This window comes from Lontra canadensis, unplaced genomic scaffold, assembly GCF_010015895.1.
Source record: "Lontra canadensis isolate GAN:19392208 unplaced genomic scaffold, GSC_riverotter_1.0 scaffold657, whole genome shotgun sequence".
Classification (NCBI taxonomy): Eukaryota; Metazoa; Chordata; class Mammalia; order Carnivora; family Mustelidae; genus Lontra; species Lontra canadensis.
This window is the reverse complement of record NW_022631641.1, coordinates 3,837-25,682: the sequence shown is the minus strand read 5'-3', so window position 1 is coordinate 25,682 and position 21,846 is coordinate 3,837. Positions and strand designations below refer to the sequence as shown.

Here is a 21,846-nt window from a genome sequence, read left to right as displayed (position 1 = left end):
CCACACTTCCACCAACTGCATTCTCTCACATGGGCACTCAGGAACACAGCGACGTTGCTTAAAGAGGAAATGGGCTGTCAAACCCAGGACAGACTACATGAAGCCTGCCCCAGGGGCTGCCTCCTACACACAGTTACATGTGAGGGAGTTTCAAGACTATTTATTTATTTGAGAGAGAGAGAGAGAGACAGAGAAAGAGAGAGAGTGCACAGAGAAAGAGAGACAGAGAAAGAGAGGGGGGGCACAAGGAGAGGGAGAAGCAGGCTTTCCACTGAGCAGGGAGCCCTCAATGCGGGACTCAATCCCAGGACCCTGAGATCATGACCTGAGCTGAAGGCAGACACTTAACCAGCTGAGCCACCCAGGCACCCCAAAGTATGAGGGAGTTTTAAATGTAAGTATATGGTGACCAGTGTAACTGGTGAGGGTGAGGGAGTTCCACATGGTTTAGAAAAATAACTGAAGTATCGGGAAACGTGTGGTGAGCTGAGTGTGACTTTCTCCTGAGTGTGTTAGGGAAGACTTCACTCTAGCCTAATATCATTATTCTTATGGATACTTGACAGAATATTCTTTAATGAGGCATCAAGCCCTTCCGCCAGCCTCAGAGAGGAGGCATAAGGTAGAAGTATGTGGATATAAACTTCTCCTATGTGGTTAATGACATGAACGTGAGAGCACAAGGTGTGTCTCTGACTTTCCCAATTCCCTGAACAGCACTGAGGCCCTGGGCAGGGAGGCTGAAGCGGGGCACTTTGAAAGGTCCAGCACAGTTAGGACCCTGTCATTTTACCCCCACTCTGTAAGCCAGGGACTAGAGAAATGAAAAATGTCCCTGCCCAGCTAGGAGACTCTAAATGAGATTTCATTTTGCAGACCAACTTGTTTGGCTTTATGTTTTACCTCTGAGTTTGGAGTTAAGCTGACACACAGGGGATCCTGAGGACAGGTCGCCTGATACACTCCCTTTCTGAGGCCTCATCACATCCTACTGGCTGCCTCTGCCCTGGTAGCCAGGCTCCAGGATTCTTCCCAGTTCTGGGCTGCCCCTCAGAGGAGAGTGGGGCTGGGCGGGGTTGATAGAGTGAGAAGAGCTGGCTTCTAAACAGTTGCTTGGCACCTGGGGAAGCAGGATGGATGGTGATGGGCAGAAAGAAACCAGAGTGAGGAAGAGAAGATTGGAAGGGAAGGACCAGCAAGGAAGTGTGGGATTGCTAAGAGTGGACAGCAAAGGGCACATGTGCGATGTCAGAAATCCCAGTCCATTGCGGAATACCAGTTAGATGAAGACCATAACCTAAAAGCTATAACTTTCACCTCATGTGTTTGCTGGCATGAGACACCAAGAGGCGGAGGATGGACAAAGTATCTGGAAGTCACCAGTGTACACAAAGGAAAAGTCCAGAGGTTGCACTCCTGGCTTCTACTAAAATTCCTCATGATACAGTCCAGGAATGTTGTGGAAGGAGAACTCAGTCCCAAAGTTGGAAGATATAGCACATTTATTCATAGATGTGCTCAATGCTAGCATCTATGGAGGGATGTGAGAACTTTCATTTAACATAGGCTGATGCTCTCATCCATCTTAGGAAATCATGGGCCTTCCCCTGAGCCAAACCATCTCTGCTTCTTTGTGAAAAGAAGTCCAGGCTGTGGGAAAGACAGATAGAGATGGGCAGGGCTGTAGTTTAGGATATTCCTATTCAGAAGACTGCTTTCCTTCAGGGATTATCAGCATGGGCAGCATAGTAAGCAGATAGCTTGACCTAAGCAAAGAGGAAGAGGTCATCATTCCCTCCAACCAAGCCAAACTCCTCTGAGGGGATAATGCAATTGGCTACTTGTCAATTTTCATCTCCATTTGTAACTGGTTCTCAAACTTATCCACACTACAGGTGATTCTTTGGCAGCAAAGTTTGAGAAGTACCCATCATGGGTCTCTCCTTCCTCAATATGCAACATAATAGATGTTCATTGGTATCACTGGGGGATGAAAAATGTCAGTATCTGAATCTTTTTTTTTTTTAAAGTAGGCTCCATGCCCAGCATGGAGGCCAATGTGGGGCTTGAAACTCATCACCCTGAGATCAAGACCTGAGCTGAGGTCTAGAGTCAGATGCCTAACTCACTGAGAGTCATGAGCTACCCACGTGACCCTCAACATCTAGATTTTAGTTGGGATTTGTAAAGATGTGATTTCCTACCTCTTTCACACCCCCTTCCTCCCCAGCCCAACACAAGGCAAAGGAGGAAATCAGCGGTTGTTGACAGCTTACATTTTAACCAAGGCTGTAGAAGGTTCCGTTCCAAGTCTATCAGTAACAGCGATCAGCATTCTCACATTCCTGGTTGCCCAGGCCACACAACAGACAGCACATGTCCTAAACCATGCAAAGACACCAGACAGACTCTAACACAAGGAGATCGTTGCCCCATGCTGCCCCAAGAAGCTGCCATGCACCACTGTCCACGTGGAAGCTTGTTTTAAAGCAAACAAGGAACACTGGTAAGCTGCCATCCCTCAGAGAGGCCTGTGCTTGAGGACAGAAAAGACAGGGCTGTAATCTTGCTCACCAAAGCTGGGACCATCCAAACTCTGGTCAATGGCTCAGACTAAGCATGACTTGATCCCATATCAACAGACCCTTTTTCATGCACAGATGTCTCCTATCTCTCCTTTTGGACAAAGACAAACTGACAAATGTGGAAAGGTGAAGGAAAAGAAAAGTCAGCTAGAGATCACTCTTGCCATTTTGATATGGGACAAATTTGTTATCTGTCAAATATCAAATTCTAGATCAGAGGTTCTGATTAACTGTCTACTGATCTCTAAAGAGACAGAGAAAAGATTGTTTCAAGGGCTTCCCGAATTTGTTGAGGTTAGCTCTGAGCAGGATGGTAACAAAACCATCCTAGACAGAAAACGTATCATGGAAACACAGGACTGGGAGCAGAAGACCTGGACTCAAGCCCATCTCTCCCACTTACTAGTAACCTTAAACAAGTAGCTCTACTCCCCTGAGCCTTAGTTCCCTGCCCAGGCTCTACCTATCACACAAGTGGTGTGAGGCTCAGGAAGACCAGGTTTGTGTTGCTGGGTTAGCCTAGATTGCTACACCTGGGTAAAGCTGTGATAAGCAGGAGGCAGTCTTCTAGACGTTTCTGCCTGCAAAAAGGGGAGCTGTACAAACTCTCCTATAAAAGGTCTTATCTAATTGGTTCTGAGAATCAAACTGGGACAGAGTAGACTAGAGAGTGTATTCACTTTCAGGATTGACATAAGAAACAAGCTGGGCTTCAGGTATATGAATTCTCAGCTGTGGTCCTAGGTCACTGGACACTGCCTGGTTTCCCTTACCATCAATCTCTGGATCATCTGAGCCTTTATTTTATTTATTTTTTATTTTTTTAAGGCACAGAATGTGGTTTTAAGGTAACATCAAACTGATTTCTAAGTGGGTTTTTTTTAAAGCATTATTAGAGAGCAAATTCCTCATTTGAGGGTTTTTCTTCTTTTTTTCTAAGCTATAAATAACCCCACACCAACAATTTTGACAATGAGTCATCCAGCCCAGACATATATCAAAGCCTTTCCAAAAAGATGACCATACATAGCCTGTAACGGTTACAATCAATATGATCAATGATCTCTGGGAGTCAGAGGACAGAATTTACAATCAGGTATCATAGCCTATGCTTCCGGTCCGAGCCACCAATCTGTAACCTGCCCCAGGGTAGAAACGAACCATGTGCCCTAGGAAGGGGGGCTTTGTCACCTCTTCTGAATCCCTCTACTGCTACTACCCTTCACACCCTCAACCTAATGATGTCAGGAGCCGAAATTGATGAAGAGCATGTTTCACAGCAGGAGACTGTAGGAGGCATGGAAAGGACTCCCCAGAAATGGCCACTTTGTCTCGCATAGGCAAGGCACAAAAGTTCTCACCCATGCCCTGCCTGCAGGCACGTCACCAGTGTGTCAGGCTTTCAGCAGACTTGGTGGTACCCCACACTGGCAGCAGCAGGACAGGAGCAGATCTAGGGCCTGATGAAACGATCGCACACACACACACACACACACACACACACAACACACACACAACACACCAGAAAGACAACAGTAAAGGTATTTCCCAAAAAAAGCAAGCAGGGCCACCCGCCAGTCCCCTGCTGGTGACATGCACACCCTAGGTCATTTTTCAAAACTCCACCACCAAGCCAAAGCCATACAGGGCCACATGGGGCAGGGCAGCCTAGCCCAAGCACATGAAGGCCACAGGAAGTACTCACTTTCTCCCAGTTGTTTCTGCAGCATCTGAAGCTCCTGCTGAGCTTCTGCCAAGGAGACCACAGGCGTCTCACAGCAGCCAAGGAGGGGAGGGCCAGTGGGGCTGAAAGGCAGGAAGCTGGGTGCTACTGAGGGCAGTGGTGCCTTGGGAAGGCTAATCAGTGTGGGTATGGGGGGAAAATGAAGGCCTAGAAACACAGAGTTGGGAAGAAAGGAGACATGTCATTAGAAAGAAAGGAATGGGGAAAAGATGAAGAAGATGAAACTATTTCTTGTCCTGATGTCTCCTTGAGGGGAGGCTATCATACAGCCTGGTGTGGGCTGACAAGGTGAAGGGCCAGGGTTGCCACCCAAAAGCCAGGTTTAGTGGACCCCTCCTCCTTCTCCCTCGCTGGGGACATCCGGCATACATATTCTATGCTCATCTTGGAAACAACCAGCTAAAGTAGGCAAGGTAGCATAGCTGTATCCCAGGCAGCTATGAGAGCCTTTCCCAGCTGTCCCAGGCACAGAGGGGTCAGGACGTCCGCACGTTAATGCTCCCAATCACCCCTGGGCGTGAGTCAGTCCTTGCCCCTGCGACAAGACTCCCTACACCTGGAACTCCTCTGAGAATATGAGGGCTCACCCTGAGGAGGGCAGAAGCGGGAAAGGACTGTGGGGAAATGTGCATTCCTCATGCGTGTCATTCGAGTCTCATGCAGACAAACCTGAGAATCTCAAACCAACACACTCATTCACCAAAAGAAAAACCAAGGTCTTGGTAAAGTGACTCAGACACAATAGCTTGCATGCCGGTCCAGGCATTCAAATCACTTAGGAAAAATTCTTAATGTGTGCAGTTGCTTCAGGCTCTGCACTACTAAGTCATAAACTTTGGGAGGAGGGCTTGCAAATTTGCATTTAAAATAGATCTCCACAGATGGCCATGATGTAGCCCATCTATGGACAAGTCTTTAGGGACCCTGGGACATTTTGATGTCTGAATCTATCTCCTCTTTCCTAAAAACAATTATATGGCAGGAAGCCTGCAGGGGGAGCAGAAACCAAGAATGATCTGTGGAGAATGCCTCCGTGGAAAACAATGAGTGCACTCTAATCACATCCCTCCCCCCGGGATGCTGATACACTGTCAGAGAAACACTGTGAGGATACCCACATTGCCCACTGACACAGGTTAGGCATCCTTCAGGCAGGCGTTCCAATTTTAAAACTCCTGGCCTTCTGCTCCATTTGACCCCAGAGCATTTGTACAGATGTCTACAGCGCTAGGCAAACAGATTTCCCCATGACTTCCTGGGCCAGCTGCTGCCTACTCTGGCCCAGAAACTTCAAGCCCCAGCTCAGAAAGGGTCAGACACATCCCCTTCTTAAGATTTTGGCTGATGGGCTCTCAGGAGAAATGGGAGCTACAGAAGGACAGCATGTGCCTTCTGTGGGCACCTTATGACAAACCACACCGAGGGCAGCCAGCCAGTTGTGGCAAGAGGTAAGAGGCAGGGACAAGGCTTGCCTTCTTACCATCACTGGTGTGGGGCTCTAACTGAACAGCACACTCCTGGCAATTAAGTTGGGGCAGCTAAATGAAATGTACCCCTCCAACTGGCTGCAGGACAGGCACGATGTACATATCAAGGGCTGCCCACCTGTTCGTAAATCCATGAATGAATGACCATGTAATGTGAACAGAATCTTGCAGGATCCTGAAGCATCCCGAGTTGTTGCAGAGGCTCGCCCTGAAGAGAAAATGGATAATGCTTCCAGGCTAGCCATGAGGTGACTTTCTTTTTGTTCTGTGGTGACTATAATCATGGGAGAGACATTTTGCCTCTTTGCTCCCCAGAGTGAAATGAAAGAAAGAAATGAAAATGTTTACTTTAAAATGATTTGCTGACTACTGGTCAAAATTGGTATTCTGATCAAAGTCTACTGCAGATCTCTGATTTGCCTAAAATATTTAGAACCAAGAAAATGCAGACACAATTGGTGGACAAGGAAGGCCTCTTAATTTCATCTAGGATTTGATACCTAGAAGCCTCTGACAGTGGGAACATTCGTCCCTGAAGAAAAGTCAAACAGGCTGCTGAGGGAAAGGAGATAGCGCTCCCGCTGTGTTGGCTGTCGCATACCTGGATGAGTCTGGCTGGCCTCCTGGTGGGGGGGTCTGAGGAGCTGGCAAGCTGATGGGGTTGCTGCTGGGTTCAGCTTTAACCCCCCCCAAGGCTCACTGGTTGCTGATGGCTTAGAAGACAGTACAGCGAAATGACTTGAATGATGGTGGAATCTACAAAACCCATGAATGAAAGAAAATGTTCGGTGGTCGACAAAGAACTAGAATCTGGCCTTCTATTGAGACAGGGGTACCAGGGCAGGGCCTGGATTTCTGGGAAAGCACCAAGCACAAACACTGTGAGTCATGTTCATTTCCTTGTTTGCAGTTAGCTTCTTGAGGGAGGCAAACCACCTGAGAGGTAAGATTGGGGCCCAGACCCAAAAACTGTAAAAATGGCATTTCCAAATGTACCAGATGGGAGCAACAGCATCCATGATTGCTGACAGATACCCAGGGGACACTAGCTCAGGACATGCAGTGAGCAAGACCTCTACAGGAGGGAGATGATGTCCCATTTGAAGAAGGAAGTCAGACAGACTATCTGTGCTCATGAGACAATGGGGAAGAGCCTGCCTGGATGTTCTCGCTCTTTCCACTGTGCTTCCCCTTGGGTCTACCAGCTTGCAAATCCAGTGGAGACCCCACAACACCCCCCGGAGTCAGAAGCAGAGCAAAGATCCTGAGGCACTGGGGTCTGTACTTGGTGCTTGGTCCCAGGGCCACGTTTAGCCGGACACATACCAGGGAGGATCTACAAGGCCTGGCTAGAGAAACAGGTTACCTGAGTGACCAGGCAGTGCCTTCTTCTCTTCATAGTGTGTGTACTCACTAGCTACATCCATGTCAGAGCAGGCTTCCAGCTCATCAGACAGGAAGGAGGAGGTGCTGGGAGAGCGCTGGGAGTCCAACAAGGCGTGGCTGCTGGAGGGAGTGAGGGACTGGGCATCCAGCTTGGCCTGCAGGACCTCGATCACTTTTTCCTTCTCCTGCAGTTGTCTGCTGAGCCTAGTGGGGTGGAAGGAGACAATAGGTGAAGCCAAGGGCACCGGCCCAACTTGTCCTGACCAAGGCACATGGGAAAAAACACCTAAGTCAAGGGAACCATTCCTGTGAAGAACCATCAAAATAACCTATCACTGATTAGGGGGTGGAGAGTAGGTGGGGTGCAGTGGGAGAAAGAGGGCAATCACCACCCAGGGCACTGGCGACAGGAGATGCCGGAAACTAGCAGAGACTCAGCCAGCCCTGTAAGGCATAGCTGCTCCAAGTGCGGCCCCAAGAACTGCTGGTTAGCAGTCTCCAAGTAACTGAAGGTAAGCGGTGACAAACACATAGCAGTCTGTCATTGCCCGTGACAACCGAGAACAGGATGCGTGGAATCATGTGGATGATTGAAGTACAGCACAGCTATGTGTCCGGGATGGATTAGCAATGAAAACAAAACCAAAATGCTTTGCTCTTCACCGCAGGGACTTGGAGCAGCACCACGTGGTCTAAAGCAGGCTTCTGACAGAGAGGGGCTTGGACTAGAAGCTACAGCTATGGATTTTGAGCCCATATTTTACTGTACATGGTAAGATTCTCCGCAGTGACTCATTGAAAACTGGTTCCTGAGAGATCGTAGCCTCCCAGGAGTCTGCAACACCCAGGCCTTTCCCCCACCTCCCCGAGGAACTACATTATGGTTCTTCAATTCTTTTTCCCCCCAGAGGAACTGGACTACTGCCAAATGAGCTGCCAATGTGGCTTAGCATAAGTCAACTCAGCAGCACAGCCTCATCTTTAAACGCCCAGGAAGAAAGCAGAGGAGAGCCTTGGGGGTGCCAAGGACCCCTGGAACCTGGTTAGTTTACTGTTGGGTCAGACTGAGTCTAGGTTACCAAGCCTGGAGCATATTTACACAATAGAAATCAACAGAATTATAGCAAAAGAGAGGCTAAAGTGTCTCATGAATAAATGAACATGTTATAATCAGCATTCCCCTGCCCCTATTTGTAAAGTTACAGTCACCCTGGACCCCTTGGGCTTTGTTCCTGATTCCTTTACCAGATCCTATTTCAAGTTACCTGAGGGCCAGTGGTTCAAGTCCAGCTTGATCTTTCTCACTTTTATGATCCTCTGTAAGCCAAATTTAGAAAGACATGGTAAGAAATTAAATAGATCCCACTTCCTACATTATAAATGCAAGAGCATCTTTGGGTACAGAATGGTGATTCCTCTGTGTATGTCCAAGACATGTAGGAGAATTACTTGGGAAGGTTGCAGATTGTATCCTCAGAGGGGAGACGTGTGGGCTTTCTTGAACTCACCAGACAGACCTCCCCTGACCTCGTGATCAGCCTCAGGACTTCCTCTACCCTAAATCAATGCAAAGAAGTTTGAAGCGCACTTGCTCAGCTTCCCTCTGGAATATTCCACCTTCTAAGCCTGCCACAGACTCACTCCCAGATGCACGCTCTGTGTCCCATCACAGCATTCGTGGAGAGCCCACTCTTGCTCTATCCTGTCCCACCTCTGCACCTTCCACCAGTGTGTGGGATGGTTGACCCCCAAGACTGATCCCGCTATCTCTTGGTACTCTCAGGAAATGTCTTCTAAGTAAAGAACTCCAATAATAACCCATATTCCTAACTCTTGCACTATGACATTCAGTGCCCAAACCACGTCCAAAGGGAAGCGTGCTTTAAGTATACTGGAATTATATTCACGTATGACACCATGTGATAAACAAAGAGACATTGAAAGACTAAACCATTGCCCAAAGCAAATTAATGGCAGCATCCAGGCCACCACTGGGGTCTTGCAATTCTCAGGTCATGCTCTTTTCACTATGATGACATCCTCCAATCTCTTCTCCCTTTCTCCCCCTTAGCACTGGATGGACAAAGCCTGCTTCCCTAAAGGTCACTTGCCATGAGGGCTCCAGTTTCTGCCATTGCAATCATGACGCCGAATCCTGTGTTTCTCCTCAGTGTCCCCCACCAGCCAGTCTTGATCCTGTAATGGCCCCAGGAAATGAAATGGAACAGGACCTGTGTTAAAAGACTGTGGTGGAGGTGTGATGGCCACCTGGGCCTGGGGCTATGGGAGTGACCGAGTGTGTGCCAAAGCCCTGTGGCCAATTTACTGGTGCTGAGTTTGCTGGTAAGCCTCTCTGTCAGCTGGCTTCCCTGGGCAAGTAGCTCTCAGAAGCTCTGCCCCAGGTAGTAGTCAATGTCATTGCTCCTAAGAAGGTCCTCAAAAGATTTTACTGTATCTTTCGCATGCTGGGTAAGAAGGTAACAGATGTCTCTCCCTTCTCGTATCTTCTGACGTAGGTACGACAGCTCTTGGGCCTGATCCTGAATCAGGGAATCATATTTCCTAATACAGGAGAGAAGAGGAAAAAGTAAGAATGAAAAGGAGTGAATGTGAAATTATGGGCCTTCAATAGAGATTTCTGTGAGAACATTTCAAAGGAGCTCCCCAGGCTGAATTCTGGCACAAAAACCAAAGTATATAAGAGTAAATCCCACTCTGATACATGATGTCAGTTTAGCAATTTAGTGGTTCTTACAATGTTTTGTGCATGTTAACCTTATGTCCAGGAGAATCGTAGGTCCTGTGGAGGTAAATATGGTGCCCAATTTTACATTTCTCATGGGACTAGTAGAGTGTAGATTCATAGCTGATAACTCAAGAAACACTAAATGTATTTGTTGAGTAGATATTCAATAGACACAATAAATAATAAGTTCAGTGACTAGAATCACTTAATCCTGGGATACCTGGCTGGCTGGCTCAGTAAGAAGAGCTCACGACTCTTGATGATGGGGTCAGGAATTCAAGCCCCATGTTAAGTGGAGACATTATGTAAAATAAATAAATAAATACATAAACTTGGGGGGAAAAAAGGAATCACTTAATTCTAAGTCTAGATAAGATCTTTCATGCCTTCATGATGATCATGGAAGATCATCTCGATTACGGCAGACTGTTTTGCCAAGATGGCCATTACATTCTTGTTCCACATGTTGTTTTGCCAATGTGTCTTTGCTCCTTCTCTCATTGGCAGGTAGAGGCTGTTATCCACCTCCTTAAATCTGGGCAAGCTCTGTGAGCACTGTGACTGAGGCAATAAGTCCAGGAGTAGCTCTGAAATGTCCTGGCAACTTCTACTTCTGCTCTGTTGGAAGCCAGCCACCATGCAAGAAGTGGAACAACCTAGGACCACTTGAGAGGCCCACCCCAAGGAGAAAGACCCTGGAAGACAAGGAGCCAAGAGGGGAAAGAGAGAAGGCAAGGAGCATCATATCACCAGACACGTGAAGCCATTGGATGGCTGCCCCAGGAGAGACCCCCAAGCAACAGCCACCTTACTGAGCCCCGTAAATCCACATAAACTATTGTTTGAGGCCACTAAGCTTTTGCATGGTTTGATACTCAGTGCAGATAACAATGACAGATACCCAGTGTCTTCCAACACAGAGTATTGTATTCCAACACAAAGTCATACTGAGAGCTTAATATATGTTAGGCAATTTTGATCACTTGTACTAATTCATTTAAACCCAGTAACCACCTGTTGAGATAGGTTCTCTTACTCTCATTTAATAGGTAAGGAAAGAGCCCAGAAAGTCTAAATAAGTTGAACAGCTAGAAAGTGCCAGAGCTAGGATTCAGACCCAGGCAATCTGACTCCAGCCTTCCTACTACACCACATATCCAGTCACTTTACTAATAGATTCCTGAGGGGAAATCCCAGAGACCTGGTGTCTCCCAAGCAGGGCCTACTGACCTTTCTTTGGATCTAGGCCTAGCATTGAAGTAGGCACTCTTCTGATCACCTTATTGGGTTCTCTCTTCTACCTGCCTGGGCTAGCCCACCTCCAACACAAACTTAGACATTTTCAATCCTATCAGGGTCCAAATATTGTCCCCCTTACCCAGGCCAGGAGGCTGATCTCAGTTCCTCTGCCAGCTTCCCTTCTACTCCAGTTTTTGGGAGCTCGGCCTCTAGCTGGGACACTCTCTGGATCAGACTCTCCAGATCCTTTTTAGCCTGAAGCCCCGGGGAGTAGAAAGCCCCAGTGCCATCAGACAGCCACCCCTCATCCTCATCAGTGACACTGTGAGGTGAAGATCCCTCAAGGGTGTCAACGGCCTTCAGCTTTCGCGGTCTTTCCAGACTAGATGAATAATCACTTGTAACCAAGAGAGACTGGACCTGGCTCTTTAGGTTCTCGATGATCTTGCTGGCATTCTGCAGATGGGCCTTCAGTTCTCTGATGTCCTTCTGCAGGAGAGAGATGTCTTCCAACTTTCTATATGCACGGAATTCCTCCTGCTTCCCTCGAGAGCTCTCCAAGGGCTACTTCCCTGGGGGGTTAGCCACTGAGAAGCCCAGGCGCCCCTCCATCAGGGCTGTTTCCCTGAGGCTGTCGTGTTCCTCACACTCTGAGAAAAGACAAAGACATCTTCCTGAATAAAGCTACACATACTGCTGAGTCTTGGAGGCAGCTCTGGTGCCGGGGATAGGAATCACTAGAGTGAAAGTTGAGGCAGTACTTTATTCAGCCCCATGCTTTATCAGCATTCAGACATGGTATTTCCACCCATTCAACAGCCCTGCAGGTCAGGAACCAGGCACAGTCACCTTCCACTGCCCTGAGTGTTTTTTCTATTCTCAATTTCAGTTTGGTGGACCTACAGTCAAAGTCCTTCTAGGATGGAAAAACAGATTTTTTAGCTTAGGGTTTACATGTCTCCACAAGCTCATCTGGTCTCTTCATTAAAAAGTAAGCCTTAGATGATCACCAGTTGGACAGAACTTTCCTTCTTTTAATCAACAGCAATATGTTGGAAACTAGAGACATTCCCACTCACACTCAGCCTCGTGTTGGACAAGAGTTTTCTGCTAAACTTCCTGTGCCTCACTGGTCCTGGGTCCCCTTCCATCTACCATACCCCTGGGCCCTACTCCTCATTAGGTGTGGGACTGGCCAGTAGCTCCCGGATGGGAAGGCCGACTCCAGGGAGGTCAGGTGAGCCCTGCCCTTGTGCTCCTACTGGGAATGGTTCTCTCCTCCTGCTCAGATTCATTCTCACTTCGGCTGCAGGTCTCATAGCCCAGATCCTAGAGGTCCACCTGAACCTGCTTGCTGTCCTGCTTCACCAAGGATTCACCTGCTCAGGAAGAGACAGAGGGTGTCACAGAGGCTCTCGGAATGTCCCACGTACCCCCTCAACCTCAGGGGCATGTGCCTTAGCCCTCAGGGGGCAGGGAGTTTAGAGCCAAAGTGGAATGGATGCTTCTTTGGACCCAAGTGGGAGAAGAGACCACTCACTCCAGGCAGGACTCCCTTCCACCAGGATGAGCTCTGTGTGCCACTGATGATCTCACCAACAACAACTGAGGCTTTGTGGGGACCAGATATTGTTGTTAGGTATTATATATATTAACATACTTAGAAGCCTCCATGAAACTAGCAAGTGCTTTATCCACAGAGGCTCAGTAAATATGTGAATGGGGCTGAACTAATTTAGAGTTCTAAAACATTGAGATCCATACAGTTCTATAAGATAGCTACTAGCCCACAGCAAATATCATCTTCAATGGGGCTCACAGCCTTACCATTGAGATCAGGAACATGACAAGGATGCCTACTCTCACCACTGTTGTTCAACACAGTATTAGAAGTCCTAGCAACAGCAATCAGAAAACAAAGAGAAATAAAAGGTATTCAAATTGGCAAGGAAGAAGTCAAACTCTCTCTCCTCGCAGATGACATGATACTTTATATGAAAAACCCAAAAGACTCCATCCCCAAACTACTAGAACTAATATAGCAGTTCAGTCACGTGGCAGGAAACAAGGTTAATGTGCAGAAATCAGTTGCTTTCTTATATGCTAACAATGAAAATACAGAAAGGGAAATTAGAGAATTGACTCCATCTACGATAGCACCAAGAACCATAAGACATCTGGGAATAAAACTAACCAAAGAGGTAAAGGATGTGTACTCAAGGAACTACAGAACACACATGAAAGAAATCGAAGAAGACACAAAAAGATGGAAGACTATTCCATGCTCATGGATCAGAAAAATAAACATTGCAAAAATGTCTATACTGCCTAGAGCAATCTATACTTTCAATGCCATTCCAATTAAAATTCCACCAGCATTTTTCAAAGAGCTGGAGCAAACAATCCTAAAATTTGTATGGAATCAGAAGAGACCCCGAATCGCTAAGGAAATGTTGAAAAAGAAAAAAAAAAACTGGGGCATCACATTGCCTGATTTCAAGCTTTACTACAAAGCTGTGATCACCAGGACAGCATGGTACTGTCATAAAAACAGACACATAGACCAGTGGAACAGAGTAGAGAGCCCAGATATGAACCCTCAACTCTATGGGCAAATAATCTTCAACAAAGCAGGAAAAAAATATCCAGTGGAAAAAAGAAAGTCTCTTCAATAAATGGTGCTGGGAAAACTGGGGAGCTATGTGTAGAAGAATGAAACTCGACCATTCTCTTACACTGTACACAAAGGTAAACTCAAGATGGATAAAAGACCTCAGTGTGAGGCAGGAATCCTTCATAATCATAGAGGAGAACCTAGGCAGTAACCTCTTCTATATCAGCCACAGCAACTTCTTTCAATATATGTCTCCAAAGGCAAAGGAAACAAAGACGAAAATGAATTTTTGGGACTTCATCAACATCAAAAGCTTCTGCACAGCAAAGGAAACAATCAACAAAACAAAGAGGCAACTCACTGAATGGTAGAAGATACTCACAAATGACAGTACAGACAAAAGGCTGATATTTGGGATCTATAAAGAACTTCCCAAACTCAATACACACAAAACAGACAATCATATCAATAAAATGGGCAGAAGACATGAATAGACAGTTCTCCAATGAAGACATACAAATGGCTAAGAGACACATGAAAAAATGTTCATCATCACTAGCCATCAGGGAGATTGAAATAAAAATCACATTGAGATACCACCTTACACCAGTCAGAATGGCCAAAATTAGCAAGACAGGATACAACATGTGTTGGAGGGGATGTGGAGAAAGGGGAACCCTCTTCCACTGTTGGTGGGAATGCAAGTTGGTGCAGCCACTGTTGGAAAACAGTGTGGAGATTCCTTAAGAAATTAAAAATAGAGTTTCCCTACGACCCTGCAATTGCACTACTGGGTATTTACCCCAAAGATACAGATGTAGTGAAAAGAAGGGCCATCTGTACCCCAATGTTCATAGCAGCAATGGCCACGGTCGCCAAACTGTGGAAAGAACCAGCATGTCCTTCAACAGATGAATGGATAAGGAAGATGTGGTCAATATACACTATGGAGTATTATGCCTCCATCAGAAAGGAAGAATGCCTAACTTTTGTATCAACATGGATGGGACTGGAAAAGATTATGCTGAGTGAAATAAGTTTAAGCAGAGGGAGTCAATTATCATACGGTTTCACTTATTTGTGGAGCATAAGAAAAACATGGAGGACATGGGGAGATGGAGAGTAGAAGGGAGTTGGAGGAAATTGGAGGGGAAGACAAACCATGAGAGACTATGGACTCTGAAAAACAATCTGAGGGTTTTGAAGGGGTGGGCGGTGGGAAGTTGGGTGAGCCTGGTGGTAGGTATTATGGAGGGCATGTGTTGCATGGAACACTGGGTGTGGTACATAAACAATGAATTCTGGTACACTGAAAAGAAATTTAAAAAATAAAAAATAAATAAAAATAAAAATAAATAAAAATTAAAAAGAGATTGCTACTAGCCACACGTGACTACTTCATATTAAATTAATTAAAAGTGGGCAGTGTCATAGGGAAGCTCTATTTTTAATTTCTTAAGGAATCTCCACACTGTTCTCCAAAGTGGCTGCACCAACTTGCATTCCCACCAACAGTGGAAGAGGGTTCCCCTTTCTCCACATCCCCTCCAACACATGTTGTATCCTGTCTTGCTAATTTTGGCCATTCTAACTGGTGTAAGGTGGTATCTCAATGTGGTTTTAATTTGAATCTCCCTGATGGCTAGTGAGGATGAACATTTTTTCATGTGTCTCTTAGCCATTTGTATGTCTTCATTGGAGAAGTGTCTGTTCATATCTTCTGCCCATTTTTTGATATGATTATCTGTTTTGTGTGTGTTGAGTTTGAGGAGATTCCTTAAGGAATTAAAAATAGAGCTTCCCTATGACCCTGCAATTGCACTACTGGGTATTTACCCCAAAGATACAGATGTAGTAAAAAGAAGGGCCATCTATACCCCAATGTTTATAGCAGCAATGGCCATGGTTGCCAAACTGTGGAAAGAACCAAGATGCCCTTCAACAGATGAATGGATAAGGAAGATGAGGTCCATATACCCTATGGAGTATTATGCCTCCATCAGAAAGGATGAATACCCAACTTTTGTAGCAACATGGACGGGACTGGAAGAGATTATGCTGAGTGAAATAAGTCAAGCAGAGAGAGTCAATTATCATATGGTTTCACTTATTTGTGGAGCATAACAAATAACATGGAGGACATGGGGAGATGGAGAGGAGAAGGAAGCTGAGGGAAATTGGAAGGGGAGGTGAATCATGAGAGACTATGGACCCTGAAAAACAACCTGAGGGTTTTGAAGGGGTTGGGGGGTGGGAGGTTGGGGGAACCAGGTGGTGGGTGTTGGGGAGGGCACGGATTGCATGGAGCACTGGGTGTGGTGCAAAAACAATGAATACTGTTACACTGAAAACAAATAAAAAATTAATTAAAAGTAAACAAAATTCCAAAGCTGATCTAGACACATCTCATGTGCTCCATAAGCATTTCAATCACCATAGGAAGTTCTAGGAGAAAGCATGGATTCTAAACCAACGGTGATGGTATATTTTTGAAGATGTGATTTGGTATGAAGAGTAGGAGAGAAACTATCAGTATATGTTGAAAGATGTAAAGCACTTTGCTGACTATAGCAGAAATCAGCAAACCTAGACGTTAGCTCATTTCTTTCCTATATACTCACTGCAAACTTGTTTTGTTTTTTATTCTTCTCTGACAGGTGCAAAAACTGAAGTTAAATAACCATTTCCACAATTCTAGGACCCTGGTTGGGATTAAATTTGTTTTGAGGCTGGGGAAGAAAAGGGAAGTCTACAAGAAGCACGTAGACAGATGTCTTAGTGATGGTGAACCTAAGACTTACTAAGCATAACTCTGTATTTCTCCAGCTGGTTGGCCTGGGCAAAGACCATGGCTTCTGATATCAGCAGCTTCTCCTAGAGGTCCTGGTAGCACTGTCTGCACTGGGCCAGCTGGAAGGCCAAATTCTGATGGAATCCCAGGGTCTCGGGCCTGGGGTCAGTTATCCACCTGTGAAAAGAGCCAGCATAGGGACCAGGCAGTAACAGTCCTGGGCAGTCCTGGCCCCGTCCCTTTCTGACCCCCTGTGGACTATATTCATGGGTTTGTGGACTATATTCACGTTCCAGCATTCCTCAGGCCCTTTGGTAGTGGCTTGCTTTCCAGCTCCAAGCTCCTGCAGAGCTAGGATAATGTTTTATTCATCTCTGTATTTTCAGCACACAGTACAGTGCCACTAGAGTCCACTGAGGGGCTCTCAGTAAAGATTGGTTCAGCAGTTAAAGAGAGGAGAGGTAGAAACCTCTCCTCATCTATCCTTATGCTCCTGTCGCAGCCTTGTCCTCCACTCCCCCCACCTCGAATCCTCTCTAGTCTCCATTTACTCAATAGTCAGCAAAGCCCCTCCCTTTAGGAGGATCCCAACAGCCCAATCCTGTGGCCCATGAACAGACACCTAGGATGGGCTGTGAAGAAAATGGCAGTGATACAGAAATGTCATTACACACCACTTGTTGGGGCTTCCTTAAGTCCCAAGCATCCCTATATGGCATCCTATTGAAATGACCTGTTTTATGCCATCTTTCCCTACCACACTGCAGACTTACAGGCAGAGACCAGGTCTTTCTGCCTGCTGCCCAATGTCTAGTGTGCCATCTGGAAAATGAAACACTATTTATGAAAAATTAATTACCCAAGTAATGTTTGTGAGACAATGTTATAAAAGCTTTTCCAAAGGCTGAATGTGTGAGGAATATTATTACCGCTGCTTGTGGGGCAAAGAAGCCCTTCCCTCAGTCCTTCTGACACATAGAGCAGAAGTGTTTTAGGTAAAAACTGTTAGCTCCAGGCCTTCTCCACAGGTCTCTATTTCCATCTAAACCCACACTTACTTGGCGGCCACCCACGGCGAGGCAGCCCCAAGGTCAAGACTCTGGGGTCTGGGGCAGAGCCTTATGGTCACGTGCTCCTCCTCCTGGCATTGGGGCTTCTCAGGAGAACAGACCAGCTCGGTGTTCATTCTGTCGATCTCCCGGGCAATGCGTGCAAGGAGCTCTGGGCTAAGATTACTATTCCCATCCTTGCTGCTCAGCACGAGCTCTTCTTTGAGGAGGCTAATGATGTTGTGGGCATTCTTAAGTTTTCCCTGGAGCTTTCTGAATTCAGCCTGAAGGCTATTCTCATTCAGACCCTCTCTGGCTACCACAGTTTCCATTGCCACCTCGCCCTTCTCCTTGTCTTCCTCAATCTCCCATCTGTCAGACATTGCTTCTCCCATCTGCTCTTTCAGCTCTGCATTCCCAAGGCAAAGGCTCAGCATGGTGTTCCTGCAGGAAACACACACACACCATGAGGGGGTGGCTCCTCTCTCAGCCTCAGTTCCCGTAGCCCCCATCTCAGCCCAGCAGAGACTCAGAGACACCCCGAAGCAGGAAGCCACCTCAGAGACGGACAAGGGCTCCCTTATTGGATAGACTCAGGAGGAGAGACTCCCGCATTACCACAGCTACTTGGTGGCAACACAGTCCCTAAAAATCTTGGACTCAACACACATGGTCTAGTTTTGTTTACTCTGGTCATCAAGCCTCATGTTCATTTTTTTTAATATTATGGGTTCTATAATTCTATTAATTATCATTGGTCAGTTTTCAACCACTGGATGAGAAATTGCGACCTAGGAAAACAAGAAATAAATAATACCAATCAGAACTACCATCAAATGTACTTCTGTAATTATTTGCTTTACGTCTGGCTCTTTCGATAGATGGTCTTCATGAGGTCAGGGACTCTTCCTATCCTGTTCGCCCTGCATCCCCAGAGGCTCCACAGTGCCTGCCACATAAAACATGCATACTTGTAGAAGACATAAAATGGATAAACAACTAATTTTCACCAAGACGTTCTAGACTCTATCCTTTCTTCACACTGAACCCTTTGCCAGGGTTGGATGGAAGTGTTAAAAACAACAACAACAACAACATTGCTTTAACAAGGCAATTCATTTAAATAGGCAGTTTGCTTAACCTCTTTGAGCCTCAGTCTCCTTTTATATAAAATAAGGATAACTCATACCTAGCAGAGCTACTGGTTGCTTAAATGGAATTGCATATATGATCTAGTCAGTTCAGGATTTACAACAGAGGAGTCATTTTATTCTGCTATACCAGCTGCAGACTTGAAAAGTACTAACATCAGAATTCTATGAGGTACTTGTAAAAACAAAACAAAACAAAACAACAACAACAACAAAAACCCACAACTTTAGAGCTAAGGCCTATGGATCTACATTTTACCTAAGTCCTGTAGGTGATCCATAAGCACACTATATTGAGAACTGCTGGCTAGAAAAGGCACAGGAAACTAGTAATTAACACCTGAAGAATTAGCAGTTGGCTCTCCCCCTACACTGAGTTTCTTAGAATCCTGAACTGGCTGGCTCAGTCAGAAGAGCATGTGACTCTTGATCTCGAGGTTGTGAGTTCAAGCCCCACAGTGAGCAGAGAGATTACTTAAACAACAACAACTTATGCTTTCACTTAAGTAGAATTTCACTTCAGTAGAAAGAAATATCATGGGGGAACCTGGGTGACTCAGTCGGTTAAACATCCAACTCTTGATTTCAGCTCAGGTCATGATCTCAGGGCTGTGAGACTGAGCCCCACATTAGGCTCTGCACCAGGCATGGAGGCTGTTCAAGATTCTCTCTCTCTTCTCCTTCCAACCCTCCACCTCCTTGTGCAAACAATCTCACACTTACTCTCTCTTTCTCTCTAAAAAAAGAAATAAAGAAAAAGAAAGGGGTGCATGAGTGGCTCAGTCCCCTAAGTGTCTGCCTTCGGCTCAGGTCATGATCCAAAGGTCCTAAGATCAAGCCCTGCATTGGGCTCCCTGCTCAACAGAGAGCCTGATCTCCCTCCCCCCTCTGCGTGCTGCTCTATCTACTTGTGCTCTATCTACTTCTCTGTATATCTCTATCAAATAAATAAATAAAGATCTTTTTTAAAAAAAAAGGAAGGAATATCACAATTCAGAGTAAAAGAACCAGCATGAAGGATGATCACAAGAATATTTCCAAGACTGTACTAAAAAGTATATAGCATAGAATAAAAGGCTTAGATATTAAAAATTCAAAGGCAGGGGTCTAGCCACGGACGAATATGCAACTTTGAGCAAGCTGCTAGATCATTTTAGACTAGAGTTTCCTTGACTATGAAATAAGGATTAGGCTAGATGCCAAGGTCCTCTTCAGCACTAATATTATTCTATGACTTGAGGATGTTTAAGTGGCACATAATGGGCAGGGAAATTATAGGACATGAACTAGAAATTGTACAGTCTCACTGCTATGTTCTAAACAACAGGCCCCATGATGATTATGACCCTCAGGGATGAACGAATGAATGGATTAGTCCTACCTTATCAGTCTGCTCCCCAAGCATCTTTTGAAAAATGCCATGAAAAACAGAGTGGCCAGGGGCACCTGGGTGGCTCAGTCAGCTAAGCGTCTGCCTTAGGCTAAGGTCATGATCCCAGGATGCGGAGATCAAGCCCCGTGTCAGGCTCCCTGCTCAGCGGGGAGTCTGCTTCTCCCTCTTCTCCCCACCTGTGCTCTCTCTCACTATCTCTGTCTCTCTCTCAAATAAATAAATAAAATATTTTAAAAAAAAAACCACGGTGGTCAGTCTAACCAATGAATCAGCTATATACCACTTCTGTAAAGTTAACAAAACAGCAGAGATTGTTAAAAGTGCTATTCCATGATTTAGGGATTCATGCCGCTAAGAGAGAGTTGAGCGGAAGCAAAGGGGCCCCAGTATACATCATCTTCCCTCAGGGACTCTTCTGGTTCCACACGCAGCAGTGAAACATCATGGGTAGTAGGACATTCTTCAAAATGTTCCAGTCAATGCAAAAGAGCAATACCTGTCATACACCAGAAGATTTTCACTTGTGACTCTATGGCTAATAATGGGCATTATTACACAGAATTAAGACCAGATTTAAATAATTTGAATGATCATCATTATCCAATATTATTGAGTTTTCTCTTAAGAATTTGAACCATTAATGCACAGAGCTTGGGATGTGGACCAGGAAGCCCTAAAGCAACACAAATGTCTTCGTTGCAGCGAGGCGAACCCCCTTGCCTATGGTGACCTCCCGATGGGCAGGGTCTCCTGCTCTGGGCAGTGTCCTACCTGTTGTGAGCCACAGAGGAGAATCCTGCTTCCTCAATTTGAGTCTTTAGCTCTTTCAGTTCCCCCTCAGCTCACCTCTTCTCCTCTAAGTGTTGGTGGATCTCAGCCCTCAGGTGGAGCATTTCCTCCTGAAGACCTCTGTTATTGGCCCCTCCTGCTGAGGAAGGAGGGGGAAGACATACATCCTAGGTCTCCACAGCTGCCAGGCTTTTCTCCAAGGCCACATTGATGAGCTGAAAGAAAATCATAATTTAAAGAAGTTAGGTCATGAGAGACGATCCAAGAGGAATATCAGATTGCAAAGGCAGCCATTAATGGGAACAAAAAAGCCCTAAAATGAGCTCGCCCTAAGGACTTCCTTAGCCATAAGGACCCTTGAGACTGGTCTGGATGGGGAGGACATGAGAGAGCCAGTGTTCGGAACTGCTGCCATGGGCAGGAAGAGCCGCATCCAGATGTGGGTGAGAAAAAAAACACAAGCCCATCATAAATAAAAACCCAATGCAAACAATTGAGGTTTACACAGAACCAGAGTGTGGATGCTGATTTCTTCTCTCCCTGGGGAACCGAGTCTCCTGAGAGGCTTCTTACAAGACAGGAAACTTCCTTGACGCCACAATATCCAAGTCTTTGACTATAAAGATCTCAGCTTGAGACACCAGCTCTCAGAGCCTAAGGCCAAGCCTGCACCTCATGCCCTAAAAAGGAATACTGAGACAGGAGGCACTCAGCCACAGGTAAAACAGCAGCTTGATTTCACTGGCAGCAGGAGAATCACACCCCATAACTACGGAGAAGTTAAAGTGAGGTCATCTGCCCACTTGTTGCTTATCACTCTTGCGCTGATGCTGACAGGCAAACTTTGTCTACAAATCTAAGCACTAAGGAGA

At 46.0% G+C, this 21,846-nt stretch overlaps 1 pseudogene; it reads right to left on the bottom strand.

The window, feature by feature from the left end:
- LOC116863178 overlaps window positions 1-21,189 on the bottom strand; it is a 35,031-nt pseudogene extending 13,842 nt beyond the window's left edge.
- Window positions 21,190-21,846: the final 657 nt, after the last annotated feature.